Source organism: Hippocampus comes, unplaced genomic scaffold, assembly GCF_001891065.2.
Source record: "Hippocampus comes isolate QL1 unplaced genomic scaffold, H_comes_QL1_v1.1 scaffold104, whole genome shotgun sequence".
Classification (NCBI taxonomy): Eukaryota; Metazoa; Chordata; class Actinopteri; order Syngnathiformes; family Syngnathidae; genus Hippocampus; species Hippocampus comes.
This window is the reverse complement of record NW_017806072.1, coordinates 5,008,477-5,035,587: the sequence shown is the minus strand read 5'-3', so window position 1 is coordinate 5,035,587 and position 27,111 is coordinate 5,008,477. Positions and strand designations below refer to the sequence as shown.

The 27,111-nt window shown below is 39.8% G+C and overlaps 1 protein-coding gene across 1 annotated transcript in view; it reads left to right on the top strand.

Moving 5' to 3' along the window:
- The first annotated feature begins 895 nt into the window (after positions 1–895).
- Positions 896–27,111, top strand: part of tspan9a (tetraspanin 9a) — a 179,904-nt gene continuing 153,688 nt past the window's right edge. The window contains exons 1-2 of the mRNA XM_019894180.1: positions 896–1,182; positions 23,485–23,542. The gene's annotated coding sequence lies outside the window, so the exon portion shown is untranslated. The remainder of the gene's footprint in view (positions 1,183–23,484; positions 23,543–27,111) is intronic.

The following is a 27,111-nucleotide window of genomic DNA, read 5'->3' as shown; positions in this document are numbered from 1 at the left end:
GATGGGCTCTTTTGCATTAGGCTATGGCCCCCTTGAGCGGGATTCTTATGTGAACTGGTACAATGGAGTTGTGACAGATAACATTCAACAAGTGGCAGAATAATCAGAAATGATCAAGATTTTTGATACGTCTTCTCACCCATACGATACAAAAGTCATGCCAAGAATGTAAATTGATTGAGAGAAAAATCAACAAACTGTTTTTTTTGTTTTTGTGTATTTAAATTTTGATAGGCCCTTGACGATTTTAGCTCATTGAGCCCCAGCCCAGGCAAGAATGTGAGAAGATCAGAAATAAAGCACACTCAGCCACCATGCTGCTCAATTTAACAAATGAAATATTGTATTCCGTTTAAAGTTAAATCCAACATCAGTCCCACCAAAATGTATTTATTTATACTAAATAAAAAAACTTTTATGTTTAAAAATATGCATGATACAAATCCAAGGAAATCCTTCTATTCTTGTGTGTTTTATTTATTTTTCCCTCAAACATATTTTGAATTGGAAGCGCCCGTATCTCAACGCACCACTCTCCTTCTTTGGTGGATAAAAGTGCAGACGTTATATATATATATATATATATATATATTTTATATAACCGTTTTCCTTCATAAAATATTTTCCCAACATTCTGTTAATTGCCTAAGCCCGAAAAATTTTGCTTGTTTTGCTCACGAGTCACGACCCATTTGCAATAAATCAAAATATACATGATTTTATTATACTACAGTACTGTATACCCCTCCTACATTTTTTAACGTATTGTTTAACGTACACTTCAGTGTCGTTCAGTGTCAATTCTAATTTCCGTCAGTTTTCCCCCTCCAGCAATAAATTTCCCTCAACGCCCGGGCGCGCCTCTAGGAGTCAGTATGAGATTAATGTTCCTCCACTTCATTTCCTGCTCGTCCAAACTCTCAAAGCAGAGCAACTTTCTTCATTATCATCAGAGACATACAGAGTACACCCTGAAAGTGAAGAAGACACCCCAAACTGCCAGCCATAAAAAGGAGTGTCATCCTCAAGAGAAAAAAAAAAAGAGTGTCATCCCGGCGGCGGTGATTGGGACTGCCCGGAGGCCAGCGAATTAAAAGACAACGCATCGACTGGAAAGTTTGTGTTGGAGCTGCGAGGGTTGTGTCGTCTGACAGGTTGTTGTGACTCCAAAATTCTTGTCAGGTAAGCGACTGCTGTTTGGTATATAGAAACGGATAGCTTTGAAATTATTTCCTGTCACCGTTTTGTTTTTCTTTTGTCGGCGTTTTATTGCTGAATTTGAAGCACGGACCTGCCATAGGAACGTCATGCAAATTTAAAATATTCCTGAAACTTAAACCTGATAAGAGGTGGCAATTACAACACGACCACGGACCACTCAATAATATATTTTTGGGCATGCCCACAAGATTTCGACCACCTCGCTGACTGAAGTATTGTGATTGCACTTGGCACTGCATGACACTGAGAGCTGTCAAAGCAGGATTCAGTGAATTTCTGCACCACTCCAGCATGCTATGGACTCCCCGTGGTGTTTGTGATCTGACATCACAAAGTTAAAATGCTCATGAGTTTTGAACTGGCAGTGGAATCCACAGACCCGATTGTTAGCGCAACTTAATTTCCTCAGAGCTGGTCTCGTAGAGTGCCAAGCAGTGAATGAGTTGTCGGTGATACAGTATATCCAATTCACCGATTTTCAACATTTTAGATTTGTGCAAAAAAAAAAGAAAAAAAAAAGAAATTAGAGATGATGAAGTAAGAGATGATAGCGTGAACTATTTAAATTAAATCATGAGGCTGTTTGGTAACATGCTTTACTTGAATGACACTCAAAGTAGATTTTTTTTTCATTCATACACAGTATGTTATATATTTTTTTTTCTAAATCGTTTATTTTGGGTATTTAGACTATATGCAAACAATGCCTTTTTGACACAGAGAAAATGACCTATTTTCTGGGTTCTTCCAAGACAGCGCAATGGCCCAATTGCAACATTACATGGAAGCCAGTTTAGGATTGGATTAAGAAGATTTCCTCATTGGAGGTAGTCAGCATGCTTATTTTTTTTTTGGTGGATGTGGTCAGCGTGCCTTGTCTTTGTGCATCTTTAAACAGCTGCTTATTGCTCATGTGACTCAGATACAGGTCTTACATTCATTCACCCCACATTTCACCTCAGCTTCCACCCTGCAAGGAAGAGGTATTTTGGAATATAGATTGGAATATAGATTGAGGGAATTTGTATGCATCTCTCCAAAAGAACATCTGTGAAGTTGATATTGGACATGAGAGAGGGCCCGGCTCAAAATCTATTGTTGCTTGTGGGATTATTTGTTTGCATACGGCTTTGTGTCAAAGGTTTTTGAGAGATCGGCATTTCATTTTTATGACGGGTCAGGATTCTTTCGAGGATGTACCCACATATTGTGATGTGGATGATGAAAGAAACAACAGCCAATAACTTGTGGGTGAAACGTCAAATGTCATCAAATGTGAACATAATTTCTCATGTGTATGCATAACAGAATCCCTTCTGTCAACCCAAGTCAATCAAACAAGATCAAACATTTTTCAAATTGAATTAAAATGAAAAAGGGATCTTGTTGCGAGGCATATCTATCGTAAAGCAATTAAGTTGCCGTTTTTGTGCTTTGGAAGGATTGCTGCTTTATTTTGTGGTCTTTGATCAAGAAATCTCACAAATGTGGAATTTGCTGAAGATAAGATACCCTTTATTTGTCCCACACTGGGGAAATTTACAGTCTACAACAGCAAAATTGGGGGTAGAAAGAAGAAAGAAGAAAAACAAAGTGTTTGCATTCACAATAAAATGTTTCAGTTTCAATGTACACAGTTCAATTAAGTGCAATATAGATATAGATAAGGTGGCTGTGCTATTTACAATTGTTTTTCACGTAATTTTATTTTTATTCAGCAGCCTGACAGCAGTCGGTAGGAACGAGCGGCGGTAAGATCTACCTCCTTTTAGATGCTTCAGTACCTTGCAAATAGTATCATGGATTTAATCGGTAACACAATTGTTTACGCCTCAGTGACAGTTTGTGCCTCGTGTATGATTTTATTTCTTGCATTATTCTTTGTACACAAAATAAGCAAGAACACCTGATGTGTTCTTCTGATATAATATAAAACTATGGAACACTCATTTCAGCGTGTATCCCTCCTGCATGTAGTTAGGCGCCGAAGTAGGCGTGCATCTTCTCCCCTTTATGCTGTTGATCCCCATGGGGGACACGCTTGATGGCCACATTTTTGACTGGAAGACGTTTTGTTTTATGCTGACTATGTTAGTACTTAGTGACAATAAACAAAGTGCAACTATGAAGCAATGCTGGTGTGCATTTCAACAAGACCCAACACAGAGTCAAAACGCCACCGGTTCCTTTGCCTACAAAGAATGTTTACGAACTTTACTTATTATGCCTTCCCTGTACTTGCTCTGCAGCATAAAATGTGGTCCAAGCCTTCAGATGCTTGCCATTGGTTTCCTCAGAGCAGTCCCAGGTTATAAAATTAAAAAGTCAAAGGTCACCGACATCAAACATGGCTAATCATAGCTAATTTTGCCTGCTGGACCACGATGATTCCAAAACAATTCTAAGTTTTGTTTGTGGAGAGTTTTTCCTGTGGGAAGCACTGGCTGATTCTCTGCAGTGGTAAACAAAAGCAGCAATGTGTTGCTGTCACATAGTGTGACACACTGGAGAGCTCGGCTCTGTGTTCTGGCCCTTCCTGAAAGTTCCTATTCTCTAGGACCGGGGCGCACCAACATCCGCAATGCTCACTCTGCAGGGACTCACAATAGGGAGCTGTGCTGCTGTATCAACATTTACTCCTCACTTGTCCCCACCCGAAGGTTTGTTCACATAGTTGTGGGCCAGTTGGTAAAAGAAAGAGGCTGACTGTGTGTGTTCGTGGTGTTACGCTGTCTGAGACTGGATGGCTCAAGACTCATTGGCTTTGCATCTTATATCAAAGAAGCTAAACATTGTTTTTTAATGAAAATAGAAAATGAGCTGTTTTGGCACATGCCCCTCTGATAGGCCTTTATTTTTTCACCAGGACGTTAGGCTCGGCGTTTATTTTGAAGGCCAACCAGACCAATGTGTTCCCAGTTTTTGGCCAATTTGTAAGCGTTCGACCCATATATTCATGTTCACGGTATAATACAATCACTAGTACCATACCAGATTGCAGCATTTGCATTCCATAATATTTGCAACATTACGCTTATACAAGCACTTGTAGTATCACAACACTTTGCTTTAAATTAAAGATGCCTGAAAATGGCAACAAAAGCCACTTTGGCTGAGGATGACTCAATATGCTGTATTAACAACTTGGATTAAAACAACAACAACAACAACACACAATTCACTAACTGTATCACTGAATGCACAATGCTGACATTTAGAGAACTAGGGTTGAAATGATGCACACGATTCCTGGTTTGATTCAATTTGATATTTTAATATATATCTATATCCATCCATCCATTATCTGATCTGCTTATCTTCAGTGACACGGGCGTACACCCTGTACTGGTTGCCAACTGGGAACACATTGACGAACAACCATACACACACACACACACACACACACACACACACACACACACACACACATACACACACACACACTATCAGACACACTGTCACACTGAAGCGCGTTGGCCTTACAAGTGCAGAGGTGCAGGGTTCGATTCTGGCTCTGGCCTTCCTGTGTGGAGTTTGCATGTTCTCCTCGTGCATGTGTGGATTTTTTCAGGGCACTCCAGTTTCCTGCCACATTCCAAAAACGTGTGGCAGGTTAATCGAACACTCTAAATTGTCCGTAGGTGTGAGTGTGAGCACCGATGATCGACTGGCAACTGGTTCAGGGTGTCCCCCCGCCTCCTGCCCGAAGACAGTTGGGATAAGCGGATCAGATATATATACATATAAAACCAATTATGTTAATTTAGGGCAGCTGTGGCATAAATCTTGTGTTAAATAGTGATCTACTTTTTGTCGACTCTGTGTGCTCGAGTAAAATACTTCTTTGTGAACTTCAACATATCCTAAAGAGGTTGCAGTCGTGTCGAATAGGCTCAGAATACAATAGAATTGAGTGGAACAGAATGGAATAGTATGGCATACAACCTTTTTTTTTTGTCCCATGTCCCACAACTGGGAAAAAAACAGGTTTGTGGACGATAACAGCACAGAATAAGAAGATAAACATAAATTGAAAAATATCTCTCAGCACATTTAATATGCAAGGCGATACTAATAAGCAGCAAGAGTGAAGTAGTGACTGTACATGAGTAAGTTATAGTGGTTGCATGGAATGCTTGTTGCTCAGTTTTTTTTTTTTTTTAAACAGACATTCAATTTTGGAATGATGGGAATGATAGTATTACAGCTACTAAGTGAGTGTACAATGAAAGAGAAACATTTCAGTGTGCCCTGAATCTGAATGTATTGTATTGTATTGTATTGTATGTCTCATCATGGCTACTGTATAGAATGATCAGTTCATTAGTCTTCTGCTCAGATATTGGATCATTGCTGTATACAATTATGACATCATGAAACAGCCAAAGAGCTGGAATATGTTGGCTAATGTAAACTGCCTACACCTACTGTAGCTTCACACTGTATATTTATAGTCTGTCACTGAGATGCGATCACACCTGTGGAGCCTGAAATTGCAGCCGAATGTTTCTCTCTCACCAAAACGGAAATGACTACCATCTGATCCACTGTTACCGGACCACACCAAATCATGTAGAGGTGACATGACCTTTCTTGCTTTTCAAGCATGTCCTTCATGCATGTCACTACAGACCAGGTAATTACAAAGAGGCCAATCCATTAATCAGATAACAATTCATGGGCCTTGGGAAGCAGCAGTGGGTCTCGCCATTTTGTTTGAAGTTGTCATCATTCATTTCAAGTAGGTCTTGAATTTTAGTTCTATCATGTCAGCATAATTTATTACTGCAACATGTTCTGCAATTTTTCCTCATCTTAATGGATGCAGGCTGCTTGACAAGGCTCGAAATACCTTTGTTTAAAAGAGCAATTTTGCTAATCAGTTGTTTATGGTGTAGTGGTACACTCGCCTGACTTGTGAACCGGCAGCGTGAGGTTGGTTCCCACTTGGTGACGTATCGATGTGGGTGTGAATGTTTCTTTGTCTCTATATGTGCCCTGCGACTGACTGGCAACCAGTTCAGGGTGTTGGCTGCCTTCCGCCCCCAGTCATTTGGGATAGGCTCTAGTAATCCCCTGTGCCCCCGTTCAGGATAAGATGTGTTGAAAGTGGATGGATCATGAAAAAAAACAACAACAAAAGAGCACTTCAACACACCACTAGTGCTTTGTTGCACGAAATCCGGCTTTTAGAACAGCTCTGTCTCATAGGCATGGATTTAATGAATGATAAAGAGTACTCTTCATCAATGTGGCTCCAACTTTCTCTGATTTGCCAGATCAGCTTTGCAGCTTAGAGCCTTGTCGTGGACCATTTTCTTCAACTTTCACCAAAGATTTTCAATTGGATTGACTTCTGGGCTGTTTACTGGTCATCAAATTGACCTTGTGTGTCTTTCTTCAAGGAAGGGTTTCATAGTTTTGCTCCATGGCGAGATGTATTTTCGTCTTGAAATATCATTTCATCATCCCAGACGTGACATCCTAGATGGGATGAGAAAAGTATCCAAAATGTCAACATAAACTGTGTGTGTGTGTGTGTGTGTGTGTGTGTGTGTGTGTGTGTGTGTGTGTGTGTGTGTGTGTGCGCGCGCGCGCGCACGCGCGTGCGTGCATGCCTGCGTGCATGCGTGTGGATTGTTTTTTGGGCTGCCATCTTGTGAAGTACAAGTGTGTAACATGAAAATGACATAGACAGTGACTAGCTGTCACCAACAATGGCCAGACCGGGTACACGTGTCAGTCTGAAATACTGACTGAAACAGTGATGGACTGACTGTCCGTCGATGGAATGTCCACCTCTGTTCATTGGAATTGCACGAAGCAATTTTCCAGTATCTTGCCCAATTCAAATTTGCAATTCATCACTGAATATTACTTTTTTTTCCAGTCATCCACCATCCACGATTGATTTTCCTTCGCCTTCCTTTTTTGCTTGTTTGTTTTGGTGTTAATGATGGCTTTTGATTAGCTTTTCAGAATGTCAATTCATCCTCTACTTCATGCAGTTTCTTAAAGTTCAGTCACAGACGTTGACTCCGATTTCCTCCCATTTGTTTTGCTGCCCATTTTCTGTTTTTTGTAAAATCTGTCATCTGCTTTTTTTTCTACACATTTAAACAACTGAATGGATATCCTCCGAGACTGGTGATTCCATTACGTTTTCCAGGGGTTTGTTTACTTATTACTTTCTTACTGCATAATAATTCTACAGTATTTACAATGATCCATGATTATAAAAAAACATATATAGAGATTCTACTACATACAAATAATATTTTTTCATTGAAGCAGAATTATGAATTTGAAATATTTGTCAGCATCTGTGTCTCAGCATAGCAATCATTAAAAAAGGTGTCAGTATTCATTACAAATAAATGATTGCTCACGAACCACCTGCTGTGCTGTTAGGAATTTGCAGCAAAAAAAAAAAAAATATATATATATATATATATATATATATATATTTCTGTTCAAGCAGCTTTTCTACAATAACAATGCTTGTGAAAGTTAGCATTTCCTAAGGAACTAATTAACAATGTAAAATAAACAAAATGGAGCTATTATTCAATGGTACACAATGAAGACGCATTCCTGGCCATGAAAAATCCCTCTAAGAAAAATAATACTACAAACAAAACAAACAGGTTTCTTGCAAGACAACTATTTAGTGTAAGTGATCTTTTCTGTCCATATCTATTCATCTCACCCCCCCCCCCCAAAAAAAAAGGCCAATGCATGTGAGCATGTGATATGTGCAGCTGTACATACACTTCTTGGGTTCTTGGGGTTACAGCCAATTTGTGGAGTTGTGGAAGCACTTTGTCTTTGAAGTCCCGGTTTCTATGTACACCATTTGGCCGAACGAGGTTGCGATTCTGCTCCTTTCAGCCCGTTTTGCTGTGATTTTTTTCAAAAAGAAAGTCATGGGTCAATGTTTATTTCTATGGATTTTTGGAAGTTATTCCTCACTTTTGTCCATGCTATGGGCTCTGTCAAGAACAAGGTGCATTTAAGAAAAAAAACAAAACAAGCTTACGTTCTTTCTCTGAGTACCAAACTCCTGTTCATTTTATAATAATAATAATAATAATAATAATAATAATAAATCAGAAGTTAACTCAAAAATGTTATTTGCAATATGTTCTCAATGTGCCCCCACTAAGGTTCACAAAGTCAAACGTTGGGCACTATAACATTTGTTTCAGTCGACAGTATGGGGCGTTGCCACATAAAATGACAGCCTCCTTTGACGGCTGAAATTGGATGGATTCATCTTCCCAATCTTTATTCCCCAAAAGCAATAATAATCCAAATATAGTGTTTGACAAGTCGGAGCTAGGGCTGGGAAATATGGCCCAAAATTCATTCAGTATTAATTGCATCCCTTCACTGTAACGGTGTACAGTATATCACTGTAGAAAATTAGCGGCAAAAACAGTTGAAAAAAATTGTTGAATAGATACATCATTTCCAAATAGATTAATTATATGCAGTGTAATATCGAGTTACGAATGACCCTTTTTATGAACTCTCAACGTTAAGCACAACTTTTTTGCAGAATATATGTCTCCAATCATGTACATGTTCTGTTATTTGACTCGTCTTGGATAAGCGGACTGATCAATGCTGTGCTTCTCGCCCTATTTAACCATCATTGTTTTCAATTGGCTGTAAATGGCCCAAAAAAATCGATGGCTCTTTGTGGCATATATCCACCTATCCATCCATCCATCCAATTTCTAGTCCGCTGAGCCTCACAAGGTTTGCTGGATTTCTGGAGCCAATCCCGGCTGTCATCGAGACACCCTCAGGCAGTCGCAGGCTACACATAGACGAATAACAATCCACGCTCACAGTTCTCGCAATGTTCGTTTGTCTGTATATGTGCTCTGCAACTGACTAGCGAACAGTTCAGGGTGTCGTCTGCCTTCTGCCCAAAGTCAGCTGGGATAGGCTCCAGCAACTCCCTTCGACCCGCTCTTGGATAAGCGGTGTTGAAAATGGATGGATGGATGGATGGACATTATTTCAGGATGATGTGCTGTTGATGTCAGTCGAAGACGACTCTAAGTCAGCTCGGAACAGCTTATAATAAAAGCATATATACATACAATAAAAGCATAGGACGGAGAGAGAATGAGCAGGACAGAGCAGGAATGCTCAGAGATGAGTGAATGGAGAAAAATACCACTTTGGGGGTGGTTTTGGTGAGGAATTAGCATTTTCATTTTGCTAATAGCTTAAAAAGTCAATTTTCTTTTCTGTAAGTAACGGAGTACAGTTCATTTTTTTTGGAGTATGCTGAATATGTAACGCCAGTACTTGTATTCCGTTACTCTCCGTGAAGTCAAGTGTCCAGCAGTGTGTGTTTTGATCAATAGACTGCTGAGGCATCTCATTTTTTGGAAAAAAAAATGGATGAAAGAAGCCACAAAAAGTCCAAAAGCCAAAATGTGTGATTGAACTGAGCACTAGACCATAATTTTAATCATGATGACAGTTAGAGCCTTGAATTTTATTGTTTCCCGGTGCCAACGAGGGCCTTGACCGGTACATAGAGAGGCTGAGAAAATAATTAGAAATATATTTTAGAATATCATGCTCAAGAGTCTTATCTGGAGCTGCACAGATTTCTGAGGGGGCTGTCGCAGCCCCTAGCCACGGAGTAGCTCCACCCCTGTGGGACTCTGAAAATTGAACCCTATGACCCTTGATGAGAAAAGCAAAGCAATTCTTCATCTCCAAGATAGCTAAAATGTGGTTTAGTGGTATAAGTTTTGCTGTCCTGAATTATGGATCGTTTTTGTTGTCTGTGCATTTAACAACGTTGTCATTGAAAGGGAAGTTTCCAGTTAAAAAAAACAAAAACAAAACAAAAACAAAAACAAGCACATAGTAACCCCAGGAGCCTACATACATGACACAACCTCTTAGTGAAAAGAAAAAAAATAACGTCACATTTCTTATTGTGCCACCTGACCTGACCGTAATTCTTTGGAAACTTTTTACAGATCATCTTGACACCAGATTGCTTCAGAAAAGATTCTGATAGTAATTTGCAGCAAGCATTGAATCTGCCCCCTAACTGGACATAAGGGAGCCTCATTGGGAATGTCGGCAGAGCTCGCTCTGCAACAGCGTTATGCCAACAATGCCAGTCAAAAGCACTTTTGTGAGTTGAGCCTGTTGCTTCTGGGCCTGAGCCCTCAAGTGAACTTTGGAAACATGATCCTTCCTGCTTTACATTACGCTACCTTAACTGCTTACATATGTTGTTTTTACATGGGTGCTTCTTTCTTCACCTTTTGTTAAACTCAGGGAAGAAGTCAAAGGACCTCCCAATGAACTTGTCACCTTTGTTAAAATAATGGCATGAGACTGGCTTCTCTACGAATGCAAAAGTGGGAGGGTTTTATATTTTTCATATATTTCCCCATATTTTAAACACATTTCAATTCCAGATTTTTTTTTTTCAAGTAGGCACCCGAGTAGGCAGCCGTCGACAAGTGCTCTTTAAGAGCCTTGCTTTTTTTTTTTGTTGTTGTTTTTGTGTTTTGTTTTGTCACATTGTTTTTGTTGTTACGTAGTGTGGACCTGCTGTGGATTGTTTTCAGTATTTTTTTGGTCACGACATTTGTCAAAGGAGAAGAATCTGTGCTTGGTGGTTGCGCCTTCTCTGCAGCATGCGTGTACCAGCACTGACTTTGATTGGGAAGAATGTCGGCGCCATCTGACTGTCGTTGCTGGACAGCCCCGGGGCGCTTGTGTTTTTGCGCCTGAAATGGGCAGCATTTTCCATAACTACGCTTTGTTCAGCGGGAATGTCGGTGCTGTTGAACGGTCTGCGGCTGGATGGATGGATGGATGGCTTGTGGAGCCCAAGATGAGAATAAAGGAGCGTCAGCGGAGAGCGCCGATGCATCTGTGGAACTGGGAGTCGCGGCTTGGAATTGAAGCGGATTGACATGGGACAGGAGATGTGAGCCAATCTCTTTTTCGTCAATGGATGCTACAGCTTCTTGTTTGCTTTCAAACTTGTATCTGATTGAGCTTGTGTCTGATCGAACCTCCTTGGGGGCCAGTCCCGGCCCGCGGGCTGTATGTTTGACACCGATGGTCTAAGTGCTTAGTGCGCCGACGACTGTGGTTCTCCTTTCCCACATGCAAGGGGCTTACAATAAGTACTCTATACCAGGGATGGGAAACTGGCGGACCGTTTGAAAAATGTGAAAATAAGTGACATCATTGATGGGCTTCGCAAAAGAAAACATTACAGCTGCAGTGTTTACCACATACACATACCTGTGGTGGGCTGCCACAAATGAATTTTGGCCACTACTAAAATGTTTTGGTGCTACCTGTCAATATGCAACCGTTGTAATAACTTTCATTGCTACAAGGGAAGCCGCCCTGCTGCTTGGGTGGTCCTTGTGTGAGTTTGCTAATCGATACCAATATTGATTTGCTTTCCTGCAGTACTGCTCCTGAAGTATCAACCATTTCGGTTGTTTAAAGTCTGGGAATCGGTCCTAGTAGTATCAACTTTTGTTGACTTAGTTTATGTTTTGGCTTGGAAACAGCATTCATTGGGAAAAGCATAAGTGTAGTCATGAGGGTCTTCTGAGTGGCTTAGGCGACAAAAAGACATTGATGGGAAGCTAAACGACCACAAGCATGGTGGGTGTCCCCCACTCACACCCCCTCATTCATATTTCAAAGAGCGTCACTCCCTCAACCCTGTTAACCCGTATACGGGTAAATATGACAATAACTCAGAGGGAACTCCACGACAGAGCCCGTCTTTCATTGTAAACACTCGCCTAGTAGGCTCCACAGTGTCACATGCACCGATGAAAACAATACAATGCACATTCCCTGTTGTCCACATTTCTACACTTTTAAAAATGTTTGAATTATCTTTGTGAAACCAATCAAGATATATGTATTTGTATGCAACTGTCACTACCTGTCTCAACCTCACTTCATAACGCTGTCACTGACTTCAAAGAAACAGACTGTTGTACAATTTCATTGCCTCACTTAACTTGATCATGTCTTGCAGGAGTTACGACTCAAAAATCCACAAGTTATTCATTAAAGTAATTTTGAAAAGATTCCAACTAAAGTATTTCGTTGAAAGTTGAAAGCAGCTACAGTACATTGTTAAGAAAAATCAAGTTGTACTTGTTTGGTACTGAATTTATGTTTGATAATCAAATCACACTTCTTGCCCCCCCCCCCCCCTTTTCCTTCCTTTGGGCATTGCAAAGATTGCTTAACATTGGCAACAATCCTTCAAATCATAGCGGGGAAGGGGAGGGGGAATGATAAAGTGTGATGTTATGCTGTTTTGTCTTCAAATTTGCAGATTTTACTGCCAATTCATTCATTGTGCGTGAACAACCTGGAACGCTTTCTGTTGGGCGTCATTATTAATCTGCATGTTTGAAGCTACTAAACATTGAATGTTGCAGATAATCTGGCCTGTACTATTGTTCGTAAACTATGTGCTCCATCAAGCTAGGCAACTGCATAGCACCAGTGTTGGTGAGGTCATTTCATCACAACAGTTCATATATATACCGTAATTCCAACGCACACCATTTTGTTCCGATTTGTGGTTTTAGCTCGCGCACTTTAAAATGTCACAGAATCTCTTTTAGTGCAGAATGTGCACTTGTGAAAGCATGTGCGTGTGTGCGTGTTTGCGCATAAAAGTTCTGCACAACAGTTTATTTTGACAGAGGCGCCTCTTCACATGGAAAACATGCCTTTCGTTTTGCCCCCTCCCCTTTTTGGTATGCATGTTTTTCATTTAGATTAAACGACCAGGACTTCACCAGTGTGAGGAAGTGTGTGATAACTAACATGTTTAATTACCTTTGCAGGGTTTCCAGGATACCTCAGGATGCGGATGCTCATTTCCTCTGATAGTTCATTGAACCTTTTTAAAATCTAAACCTAGATTTTGATGTGAATATTTGATCGGTGTGGTATTTTCAGCCTGTCATCAGGCTTGCCAGTTTTTCACCTTAAGTGCCAGAAAGAACTGAATAGTTGATTCCAGACAGCAGTCCCATCGCTTTATTTATTATAGTCATGTGGCTATCTCAGGTGCTTCACTCAGTGGCCCATTGACAATATTTCAATATTTTTGTTCCATTTAAACCTTTCACAACTCGGCTTCCAAGCCAAGTCATTGCATAATAAGATTTTGGGAGTAAAAGAAAAAGAAACAATTCGTAATTTAAATATTAGGAATAGCTCTCTCTATAATGGGCTAAGATTTCATTCTGACGCCATTGAAAACCGGACCACAATCACAATCATATTGTAAATGAATTATTTTATAATGATCAAAATTTAAAAAAAATTTGATTGATCATTTGTATTAGAACACAGATAGTGACCCGGCTGACTGTAGCGTGTCTGAGCATCATATCTTGTTTTTAACAGAATTGTTTACTTCCAAAGGTCGCCCATGTAAAATGAGATGTCTTTTATATCTCGAGATGCTATTGAATGTGATATTTTCTTTCAGTTGAGGGCAATGACCCAGATTATTGTCCTGGACAACAGGCACTGTCTTTCATTGATGTCACAAAATGAAATTCTTCACTCAAGCAAGGAAACCTCAGCTCCTACAACACATTTCACGCCACATAAATCGCAGGCAGTGTCGTGTCCAAAAGAGGTACATTGGCTGTTGGTAGTCTCGTTAACAGTTTTGATCATTTAAAAAAGGGAAAAAAGTACATATTCACACAGACAAAGAAACACACTGAAATGAAGTGACATAAAATGGTCCGCAGCTTTGATTTTCCTCCTTTTCCAATCACTTTTATTACTTGAGTGTTTGACGCAAAAAAATGTGTGTGTGTGTATATATATATATATATATATATACACATACACACACACAGTTTATCTCATGCACATCTGTCAAATGTTTAAGGAAATAGTAATCAAGGGAATTGTTTAAATTATTCGTGCATGCCCCTTGTTTCTGTTGCTTTGTTTACCGTGGCTCCAAACACGGCTGAATGGTGTCAACTGGGCACATTTTGCCCAGCTCATTTTGTTTGACACGGGCATTCTCACATTTTGGGAGCTCCCTTTTAATGTGCAAATGAAATGAAACCAGACCGCGAATGCCATCGTGCTCTCTCACCCCAGCGCTTTAGGCTCGAAATGAAAGCTACAATACCCGTGGAACACTGTTGTGAGACATTTAAATAAACTTGAGGTGACTTCTTTGCTTCGGATGGGAAAACAACGTGGCTGGTATTCATCTTTATCTGACCTGAGTTTTACTTTTGCATTTTCTGTTGAGGGCACGTGGACTGAAATCCTTAAAAATGCAACTTTTCCAATTGTATCTTTATAAGTATGGAAGAGGGCTGCTGCGTTATTTAGGCATCGAGCACGTACTGAGTGCTGCCAGCGGCATTTAATCATGCCCAAGACTGACTGCTATTCTGCATGAAATTGGCTCTGTATTCAGCAGCCCTGTCCAATTTGTATATCAGGGGCACTTGTTACCCAATCTTGCTCTGAAGGGCTTCAATGGTGTTTAGCCCACATCCTCTCTAATGAAGTCATGCGTTAAATATATTCATCAGATTTGTGAGTTATTAGTGTTCCAACAGTAAAAACAGAAACAATTCCAGATGGTGCCTTAGTAAGGGCAATGATGTGATCAGTCGGTTATTGGTTGAGTTGAACCATTCCCAGCTTCCTTTTCCGATTTAGTGCGTGGTAGAATGTTTCTGCAATCTGCAGTCAGCAACTGCCCACGTGCCTTTCTGATGAAAAGATGTGGCAATTAGTTTACTCTGAGATGCCACACAAGATTTGTCAGCGTGAGACGCAAGCTGTCTGTGCTTGTGCTAGTCTGCTATGATGCTACTACCTGAGTTGTCTACACAGCCATCCATTTTCTATCCCACTTATCGCATTTAAAGTCACAGTAGGGAAGCTGGAGTCGCTCCAAGCTGACACAGGGCAGAAGGCAGACGGCTTTGTTCACTGGTCTTCAGCCAATCGCGGGACAGTTGTGAATTACAATCCATAACACTACGAGTTGCCAATTTCCAGTATGATTCTAGCAAAGACTCATTCGAGTCTGTAATCCACTAGCTAATCAATAGCTGATCAACTAAGGTGCTGGGGTTTAACCTCGTGAGTCACTGCACTTGGCTAAATGCTCTCTTGTCTGTACAAACCCTGTCAATGCTGATCCGATGCAGGAGGGCCCAGACAATGTGTCCCTTTTTATGGGTTGTTTGTATTTTTGGTGAGGCACTGTAACAACAAGTCAATGGCCCTGTTTAAGTGCTCCAGAGGGATTGAAAGCTTTTTGATTCAAATTCAATAGTTTAACTCAAAGACGGATATCATTGTTATGGCTGAGCAGCTGTTTTTATCCGAGCTGCATTTGCTGTAGAGCAGGGCTGGCCAACCAATCAGAGACTAAGAGCCTAATTTTTTTTTTCTACTGTGTTACTGCAAAGAGCCACATCATGCACAAGGGCACACATAAACATCACCGCATCCCTTACACACACACACACACACACACACACACACACACACACACACACACACACAGACCTCTGCTCAGCCACATTTCTTGTAAATGTCACACACAAACATGATAATGACAAAATTGACTTTTGGCATTCCTTTTCTTGAACAATCCTCTTCAAATCTGGTTTGTATTCCATTGTTGCTACTCGAAACAGGGCATTGTCTGCATGCGAGCTGCAGTGGTTACTTACTCGGGTCAGCTTGCTACATATTTGACCGAAGAAGTGACGAACCTCCCGCAATCGACCCGATCACGTACGTGCAAGCATATACACACGCAGGCAACACATGGGGGCCCAACTATGCACACGTTCTCGTATGCACGCAGCACGCCGAGATGAGTGTCTTGCTGCACTGGTGAGAGGTTGCATGCATGAGCTTAGCCCAGTACATCTACAACCACTGTGGCATGGTCTTCAGTACTGCTTTGATCCAGAATTGGTGTCACCATTATTCGAATCTGAGGACTCTTGCTCGAATTCTTGCCTTCACGTTTCTGCCTGTCTTTGTCTTGGCTTGTTAAGATAAGATAAGATAAGAAAACCTTTATTAGTCTCGCAATGGAGAAATTCCCAATTCACAGCAGCAAAGTTATGAAAGGAAGAAGTAGAACAACAAAATATAGGAGCTGCTGGAAAGGCAGCCACTCTCGCGGCGCCATTTTGAAGTCATAATAACAAAAATAACACAACACAACACATAGGACACAAGACAGTCGTGCAATCTTCACCACTTTTCTGCATACACTTGTTGTCTGAAGCAGTTATAGATGAAAGAGGAGAGGATCAAAGTGTCCTTTCACCAGTGGATCAGAGACGTCATGCTGAAAATGTGCACACGTTGTTGATACCCTTTCCGCATGAGAATGGTTTTAACTTGAAACAAATGAATGTTCTCTTTTATTTTTGAGTTTGGAGAGGGCCGGAATCAGTCACAATACTTACCCGTACAGAAATAAAACTTGAATGTTACTAGATGGGGAAAAAATATATATATATTATAAGAGATAAGAATAAAAGTGAAGGCTTTTCCTGTTGGGATGCTATTGTTTCTCTCAAGTAGTTTGGAAAGGTACACAGGCTGTTTAGTTTTTTGGCGGTCGCACCTGGCTGCTCATTAATCTAAGTGTCAGAGAATCTTGTCATAGGGTAAAATGGCATTCCAACTCCTTTCTCTGTTCCAAATTAAATCTCAATAATATTAGCTAGATTTTTATGGAGGTAATCTATCTCATGTGATGTAGTAAACCTGCATTTGTGTTAAGATATATCAAATGTCAGGCAAAGAGCTTCAATGCCGTTTCAGATGTTCTACAAACATAACCACAAGGGTCAGAACATCCTCGGGGCTCAAAGGGCAATGGAAGTCTATGTCCAGCCAAAACTAGCTGAAAACAATAAAATAGGTGGGACTCCTCCACGAAAAATCCTCTCACCCTCTTAATTGATTCCATTTTTTTAAATTGATTATGATATTTATTTTCATTCTACTCTTCCATTCTATCAAGATAAGATAAGAAAACCTGTATTAGTCTCGCAATGGAGAAATTCCCAATTCAAAGCAGCAAAGTTATGAAAGGAAGAAGTAGAAGAACAAAATATAGGAGTATATTATAAATAAATAAATGAATAAAATATATTGTGCCAGCTAAGATCCTCCAAACATCAAACATTGGCTATCCTTCTGATGAACTCATTTCTCATCCTCTCCCACATGGCCACTCCAAAAGGGAAACATCAACTCATCCTCATTTTCTACCACAGCTCAGCTCTGCTTTCTGTATCTTCCGTGCCGCCGTCTCTGCACATCATTTCTAACCAAACTATAACCAACGACTGCTTGACGTTATTCTTTTATTGAGATCCATCATACCTACAGACAATTTCGTTTTCAATTAAACTTACATTCTGGTGATTTAGGACTGTCAAGAAACCAATGTACTCGTGACGTACAAACACAGCATTTCCGTACTGTAGCTTGTCCGTTACGTAGTTTGTCCAGGGCATTTCTATTTTATTCTTCCAAGTACTTAATGCCTGACACGAATAATGGGCTGGATGTCAATCGCAATCCCTAAAGATGGATTGAGAATTGCAACTACTAAAAAGTATATTTGGGAACAAGTCATTTTAACCCAGGATTTTCAAGACTGTACAATGATTTTGAAGTCTTTGGCTTCAAACAGACGAAGCAGAATACAGTATATGTGAGATCAAAGTCAAATGGTGCTGGTATTGCGAGCAATATTGTTGCCTTAACTAATCATGTGCCTGCCCGATTCCTTTTTTCGAGATAAATGTGCATTGGCCACTGCTTTGAGGGCCTCTATGTGTGCCAAGCATCTGTGAAGAAATATGACCTTCACAAAGCTTGAAGAGAAAGCTGATACGGATGCTCTTAGTGCCTCCACTCGCGGTGATTGATCAACTCCAATAATGCGTTGATGTCCATGGGACAACGATCCACTTTTTATTGATGGAGTGTTTGAAATGAAAAGTTTTCCAACTTGGAAACATGCTCAGTGCATCATACTCTAAGTTCCTCATTGCTGCCTTTTGGCCAATACTGTTGATTAGTAGATGCCTGGAAGAACTGATTGATAGATGGATAGATAGAGGTGAGCACCATGCTACACACAGTTTGTCTAAGTAAGTTTAACAATTTTCCCCACCTGTGAGAGTTGGTGCGCAGAGGTGAAGCAAAAATTGTTCATGTGCAGTCAGCTTTTATTCTTTTTTCAATCAAATTTAATGTTACATGTAGTATTTTTCAGTTTCTGTATCGCAAAAAAACAATGCAGAAAAAAAAGTGATAGCAAATGAGATAACCAGAATTAACTGTATGCTCTGTGGAACCCATCACAAATATTTTTAGAAGCTTTAAGCAAACCGGAACAGAATCTTGGCTGAAAAGAATATTTATTCTGATGTGATTCTGTCATCATTCACAGATGGTTGACTGGGAAAACTGAAAGTATTGAGAAGCAGCTGCATTCAATTCTCCTGTTTTTGTTTGTTCCTGCACTTTCTCAACACCCTACTTTAGTCCCGACATTATTCACACACGCAGTAGGCACTCGTTCATGGAAAGATGGCAGGTAGATGCTGATAATTCATTGGACAATAAAGATGCTAACCAAGCAGTGGGTACAGGGAGGAGCATGCAGGGTGTCATGTTACCTCCAGTGAAATATTTTAAAACCCACAAAATAACAAAAAAGGCTGCACTGGAATTGTAAGCAGTCTGCTTTTGATTGGAAAGGAAATGAGTATTGAAAAGATAAGCGAATAGATTTTTGTGCAAGGATTTAAGATGTGGTTGACTGGTTAGCACATTGGCCTCACAGTGTAGCGGTGCAGGGTTCAATTCCAGCTCCGGCCTTCCTGTGTGGAGTTTGCATGTTCTCCCCGGCCTACATGGGTTTTCTCCAGGTACTCCGGTTTCCTCCCACATTCCAAAAACATGCGTGGCAGGCTGATTGAACACTCAAAAATTGTCCCTAGGTGTGAGTGTAAGCGCGGATGGATGTCTGTCTCTGTGTGGCCTGCGATTGGCTGGCAACCGGTTCAGGGTGTCCCCCGCCTACTGCCCGGAGACAGCTGGGATAGGCTGCAGCACAACCCTTGTGAGGATAAAGCGGATCAGAAAATGGATGGATGGATTTAAGATATTTACTTAAATACTACAACTTATCAATATTTATGTAAAGAACCTTTGAGGTTTGGAGAATCCAAAGCTAAGGAAAATTCATATGATGCAGAATCTGTAAACATTGTCCCTGTACATGAATGCTTCACAATTAGAATTTTTTTTTTTTTGAGTATAATGGTTCCGTATACTTTAGCACTAAAAGAAAAATAGTAAAAGCCTTTTCTTGTGTCATATAGTGTTAGGGGCTGCAGTTCTAAGAGGAGTTAAGTTGTTTTCTGGTTTTTCTTCGTGTTGACTTGACAGATTCACATTTTATAAAGAAATTGAAAAATAAAATATTCAACAGGTAAAACCTAAAAAGAGTCTGGCCCTCCAGATGTAGAGGAAAGGAAACTAACTCTACAACGCTTCTGCTTTGATTAAAGATATCCCAATGGATTATCACATTGCTTATCCTATTGCTACGAAATGCTTTTTGTTCCAGGGGAACGGGATCAAACCTAATCAGTGAGAGAACCAGAGTAATCAGTTCAACTTCAGAGATGTTGAACTTTAGTCTTCGTTTGTATGCATTTGTTATAGAAGCAACGCAGGGGAAGCGTGGTAATAAGGAAATTCGGGACAACTCCCACCTGGCTGGTCTATTCCAGGACAATCTGGTGAAGCATTTTTTTTCTTTTTTTCCCCAAAAATAGACCCTACTTTTTACTTAATAGATATCTTCAAATATAAATGTACTGTGCATCATCATGCAGGCGTATTTTCTTCCATACACCACTGTCACTGACTGTACAGTATATTCAATATTATGGTCGCTCTTGTTGAGAGCATGTGACCATAATGAGCCAATCAAGTTTTTGTTTAACAGAGGAGATTTGCACTATTAAAGACAACACAGCTTGGCTGTTCCGAAGTTTGGAAAGTTGACTCAAGAGTTTTTAAAAATGATTTGAAGGACCAGTACTTCTAAATGGCCTAAGTCAGCCTAAAACTATTTCGTCTCATTGTGTTGCTTTTGATGGCGGCGCGGGCACCCCCAGCGGCTCCTCTTGTTGTCTGTTGTCTGTTTAAGAGGGAGGAAATTTCATCTGTGCTGTATGTGTAACATACAGCACAGATTAAATTTATGTTACACATACAGCACATTTGACAATAAAGTTGTACTTGATACTTGATACTTGATATAAGTAATTATACAAGCTGTCCTATAGAATACATCTTATAGGGTAGCCATGCACCTGACATAAGGCTGCAGTGTGCACACCGCTGGCCAGGGGATTTACCTCAGTTAGTGTCAGACACAAGTGTCAAAGCCTGCGGCATGTGTTTCTGCTCGGCTCTGTGTTGTTTTGATTCACTGGAAGTATAAAGGCACCATGTTTTTAGTCAGGCAGGTTTCAACATGACATCCTGTGCCTTGATGGTCCACAACATCATTGGACTCTCTTTAGTTCACCTAAAATCACTGTGTCATTGATTAGTACTTGGGGCCTCAATGCCACCGACTTAAACATGAATGGACTATCAACAGGCCTCTCGTGGCTGAAGTCATAGAGTAGCCATCTTAAGTTGCCACTGTTACTGACACCTTCTGTTGTTTGTTCACTGAAAACACCGTTATCAGTCCATGTTTTATGCTAGGGCCGCTGTATGGAGTAATGAGGGCCTCTCAAAGAATGGTCTTCATTGTTTGCGTTACACATACAGCACATTTGACAATAAAATTGTTCTTGACTTGACTTGCCATTCAGAATATACTATCTCAGTAGCGCGAGATGTGACTGACAAAGGTTAGGTTTACATTCTGCAGCAAATTTTGTCTCTATGGGCTTTGCATTCATATAGTTGTTGGTGGATCTGACAACATGATTCAGGCAAATCTTTGATCGCAGTCACATTCTTAAGCCCCTATCCCACTCAGTGGCGAACAACTGAGTATTTGCGAAGGCAGTGAATTTTGCATTCTTGTCAGTTTGTCAGCGCTTCTCCCAGACTTATTGGTACAATCGTATGCCATACACTGTGGCATTTTCATCTTAGGGACAGAAATTAATGTGAAAATGTCGTGGTGAAATCAATGTATTCAAATTAGTCGGGGTAGAAGTGACAATGGAAGGCCGCTTGTGGCTTCACCTCTCCTGAATGCCAGTAAGCAGCATTGTAGTTGATTCATACGTAAGTCTGTATTTGCAGCAGAGCGGGAGGCACAAAAAAAAATTATGCAGTCCAAAGTCCTGGACTCAATTTGGGGCCCTCTATGTCCATAAAGGAGCAGCCGTTGGCCAAGCATCAGCATGACGAAGATTTGTAAGGGTCTAAGTATAATTGACTTTGACTTTTGACCTCGAGTGAAGTTGTGCTTGCTGTCTGGTTATCCACGGACATGTTTGACAAGTCACACATTTTAGCATGAATGCCAAGTGGGCATCAGGTTTCTGCACATGATCTCAGAGCAAATGTGTCTTTTTCAAGCCACTGAAGTGTAACTTGGAAATCTGTCAAGGAGTAAATATTGATGTGAAACACATTCCAAGTTTGGTATAATCCTGCAACATGATTTTTTTTTAATTTTATTTTTTTATGTCAATTTGCATCAACAAGTTGAATTTACTATATTCTGCTTTGGGGCCCTTTTTAATTGAGGACTCAAAGACTCAACACAAAATATTCTTATCCGAACAAAGGTCTGTCAAATGTTGTCCCAAATCATTGACATAAATAAGCAAGGGAAAAACGATGGCGAAATCTAACTTCCATGCTTCCATGAAGCAAGCAGTTGTGAAACCGCAGCAGAAAACCCAACGCTGGCTTTGCATTTGAAATGAAATGAGCGAGACAAATGGATACATAAATGCCGTAACTCAAGCTGACATTTGCTCATTTTTCCACTTTTTTTTTTTTTTTTAGCTGCTGCTTTCGTCACATTTCGATTCCTCTTAACTTATTTTTCTGTACCGTGTAACTCTTTCCAGTAATCTGTTTCTAACGGGAACTGTTCTTGAAAATGTTTCATGATGCACCTGCTTTCTTTGTCTTTGTGGTTGCATTTCACGCCAACCAAACATTCACGGATTAAGTCATGGTCAGAGGAAAAGTCTTTAAGCTGGATAGCTGTGCCAGTGCCGCTGGTTTTGGACCATCTGATATTTTATGCATGATCGTTTCCTGCTAAAGTCAGACAGCAAGGTTGCCTGGTGCATCCTTTGACATGGCCCATATGTCTGTTGTTAAATAGTTCACAGGCCAGGGTATTGTCTCGTTTAGACTGTCGACTTGCTTCAATTTAACCCTTTAGCGGGCACTTGATGAACTACTCCTAAATTTATACGTAGTAAATATAAATGTATTATAATAATAATAATAATCATAATAATAATAATAATAATAATAATAATGCACATACCTACTTCTTAAAATGTATCAATTTTCTGATATTTAAAAATAAATTAATTAATTAAAAACAAATAAATAAATGCGGTAATTTTGTCAGAGGCAAAAAGTGTTTTGAAATCTACTTTTAACTGAAATAAAAACAAATATTTACGCATAGCCATACACGTGTACGTGTTTTTAAACACAACACAGCAATGTAAATAAAACCACACTGTAATGAGTCTTAATTGGTAGGGACATTTCGCAGATATTTACAGTGTTGTTTCAGTAGCTGTAGTAGGCAGTATCCATGTTGGTATTCTGTTTTGCTCATCTTCCCTAAATTTGTGTAACAGACAATGTTTGTCTTATCTGGTTGTGGTCAAAATAGACGTAAGGATGGCAGGCAAACATGTTGAGGAGGAGTGAATCTGTGTACGTATGTCCAATGGCACATTTCTACGTGCAAGACTGGTTCTCCATTTGGTTTTCTTGCGCCAGTGCCGTCAGCCCGTCTGTGTATCATTTCCTTACCATCTACTTTGAAAAATATATTACATCATTGTTCTGTCACCCTTTTTTAAATTAGCGGTAGACTCAAAATGAGAAACTGGTCTTAGCATCTGTTTTTCTTCCTGTGTTTGACAGGCTGTCGCGGGCAAACCCGGTGGAACCATTTCCCTTGTTTCCAACCGCGTCTGAGCAGGTGAGGAATGACGCCAGCTTCCACTTTGCTTTTCAAATTTAATGACGCAGTCAGGGCTGCTGATTCTGTCATTGCTCCTTGTTGAAAATAATCCATTCTAAGGAGACACTAAGTCACTTTTTGAGGGTAAAAAATAAAAACAGTTAAGACAGAGTGCTTGACATATTTAATTCGCCACCACCCAATGTAAGGCTCAGGCCACAGCAGCACTAAAATAACAGCATCGGTAATTCCCCAAATCTTTTTTCTGTCAGGTTTCTCTAGTGGCTAATACACTGGAGAAGACTAATTATATTTTAATGCTACATTCATATTATTATTGTTGCTAGAATATAATTATGGATTTGGGAGATGTCTTTTAATATTTCACACACACACACACACACACACACACACAAAGCAGATTATTACTTATAGATTCAATTGTCAAATTAAAGTTATTCACTTGCATTCCTCAAAAGAAAAAAAAAATCACTCATGCACACACTGTGCTTGAATGTTACGCGTCTTTTAATTTCTGACAGAGAAGATGAATTCAGTTTGAAATTCCTCATTTCTTTCCAAAGCGGTACAAGACCGAGAGCTCAATGAAATTGAAAGAGTCCTCACGGTATTTCATGTTGATGGATGCCCTCTTCTCGTTTTTATGACAGGTGGTCTAGACTTTTTAAAAAATTAATGATGTTCAATGCAGAATATGATATAAACATATTTTGTATTGTAGTTGTGGGTGGTTCCAAATTGCTCTCCAATGTTTTATATTGAGCAGACTTTCCAGGAAGGATATTCTTGAAACTGAAAGAAGGCTGTGTTTACTTTTTTAAAATGTCTCCTTGTCAGATAACTTAAACATGTGCTCAAACAATCCTGCAGTATTACTGTTATTCGGGTCTTTTTCAATAATAAGTACCGGTACTTTAGAAAAGACAGTCTTTATTGCTTATTTATTAATTAGTTAATTTATTAATAACTAGTCAAATGCATTTTTCACACATGGGTAAGTTTTTGAAATTAATTGAACATAAACGGTTTTAGTTTCGGAGTCAAAAATAGTGAGGGGAAAAGTTTCTTATCTCACTATACTGTATATCACTACTGGTCATAAATATGTATTTTTCTTTCAAAGTGAAAACAAACAAACCCCCAAAAAGTTGCACACACTTAGAATTTCAGCAGCTTTTGATTAATGTGCGTTGCTTCTTCGATGTGAAAGAGTGCTGCCCACCCTCTCTACATGAAAGCTTGTAAAGATCACAATAGACAGATGTGATCGTTTTTGCAGTGGAACTACACCCAAATAGCCACCAGTAATTATATATATATATATTAATAGGCACCTAAGGACGCCAGGCAACAATTTCAGAGAAGCAAAATAAAACACGGAAACAATAATAATCCATCATCCATTTTTCTCTTGCGTTTATCCTCATTAGGGTTGCGGGTGAGCTGGAGCCTATTCTGGCACATTTTGAGGGAGTGGTGGAGTGGGCTAATATATTTTCAGTATGAACAACACAACTACACAAACTGTAGTAGCAAATATATTATTGTGTTTGGGTTTTTTTTTTTGTGTGTGTGTTGTTATAATTAACATTGTTAACCATCTAGTTTGGGGGATTATTATAGGGATAGGAACAGAAATGAAGCCTCCAAAATGTGGAATCCAAGTAAGGTAATTTGTTGATGGATGTTAATGGATCTCCTCAATAGTTTTTTTTTCTATTATGGGTTTTGTTTTTTTTTTCCAATTTATGTTATACCTTCTTATAATAAATTTCAAATAATTTGTGTTGCCTGTGGAAGACAACTTGGGAAGGGCTCTAGGTTCCCACTGTGAGGTGTTTGTTAGAAGTGGGAAAATACAACATTTTTTAAATTGAACTCTTGGACTTTGGTGATAGTCTGCACTCTTAGCAATATTCTAATGGAACTTGATTTCAGAGTTTCTTCGTGGCCACATAGAACGGCTTTGATCCTTAACTATTTTGACAAAATAACTGGCAAAGACCCAATGGTATTTCTGCTTGGAATATATTGGACACGGTTACTCAGCAAAGTACTTAATGATAGATGAGTCAGTGTAAAGTAGAGAGTAGCCAAGTTTGCTTTGATCTCACAGGAAGCAATGATAATGTTGGACAATGTCAGGGGGGAACTTAGGGGGACATCCCTTCAGCAGCCTTGTTTAGTTATCCCAGAAATGTGCTTCTAGATTGTTGCGCTTCACTTTACTGACAGTAAATCTGCGTTTTCGAATAATAAAGACATCCTTCATCGAGTCTGGCCTGCCCGCACAGCCATTCTGTAGGCAAATAACAGCCAAAGGTTGCAGCCATAAATCTGAATGTTAAACAAAGTAGAAGCTTCTGGTCATGCATGTTTTGACTTTTAAAGTCAAAACTCATTTTGTACTTTTCTCCAGCGGCATGAGTTGTAGTCTGCTCCCGACATCATGCGTAATCCTTTCGTTCATTCTGTTGCAAAAATGAACTCATAGTTTTGTAATCAAAGGATTTGAAACATGAATACACTACATTCACAATAATAACCAAAATGGTGAATTAGCTCGACATTCGTATTCTTGTGAGGGTAGAATTTTGGATACACCCTTCGTATTCGAAATGGTACTGGATCTCATTCAAGTAATAGATTCTTTATTTTGAAACCGCACCTGAAAACTTCAAAGAGAAAGTTATTAACCTGCTTTTTAAACTTTTTTTTAGAATTTGTCTTTCATAATGAGTTGGGACAAAATTCTAGAAGAGAGAACATGTGCAGTAAATATATCTACAGTCAAGGGAATGGTGGTATTCCTTTGATGCAAAATTATACATTAATTTATATTTGTGGTAATGATACAGTTAAGGTAATTTAGTATGTGACAGTTTGAGAAGATAAAATGAGGAGTGTGAAGGCTTTCACTCGTGGCCGTTCAGTACACTGAGGATGAGGGCAGAAGGACGGGGCGGGAGACTGCAGTCCTGCGTGGAGTGGAGCGAAACGGCACCGTTTTTCACAGGCCCAATTGATGTTCTCTGTGTAAAAAAACATCAAAGCTTGGCCTCATTGCTCCTCGTCACCACAGAGGTCCCCTGCCTCAGTGTTTGATGGCTGTGTCAGCCCACCACAACACAACATCCTTCGTAGGGCCAAATGGAAGACCCTGGCCTTAAATCAAGGATACTGTATAGTGGTGACTTCGCTCACACACACACACACACACAGCAAGAATGTAAAGTGTCTTCGAGAGATGATTACATCAGAATGGTTTGGCTTTAATCAGTGTGTTTTGTTCCAAGATGTGTTTTTTTTCCTCAAAAGGCAGCCAAACTTGTAATTCCCTTTGCTCTGTGTGCTGACCAGCTTCCTGTCCGCACACACACACACACACACACACACACACACACACACACACACACACACACACACACACACACACGTATATGTAAAATATAGTGTAGGAATTGATGCATGTACTGTGAGTTTATTGCATTTTATTTATCCCAGACAGTTAACGGCTAGAAAAATGCAGTGTGTGTGTATTTTTTTAATTAACTGAATGTATAAAT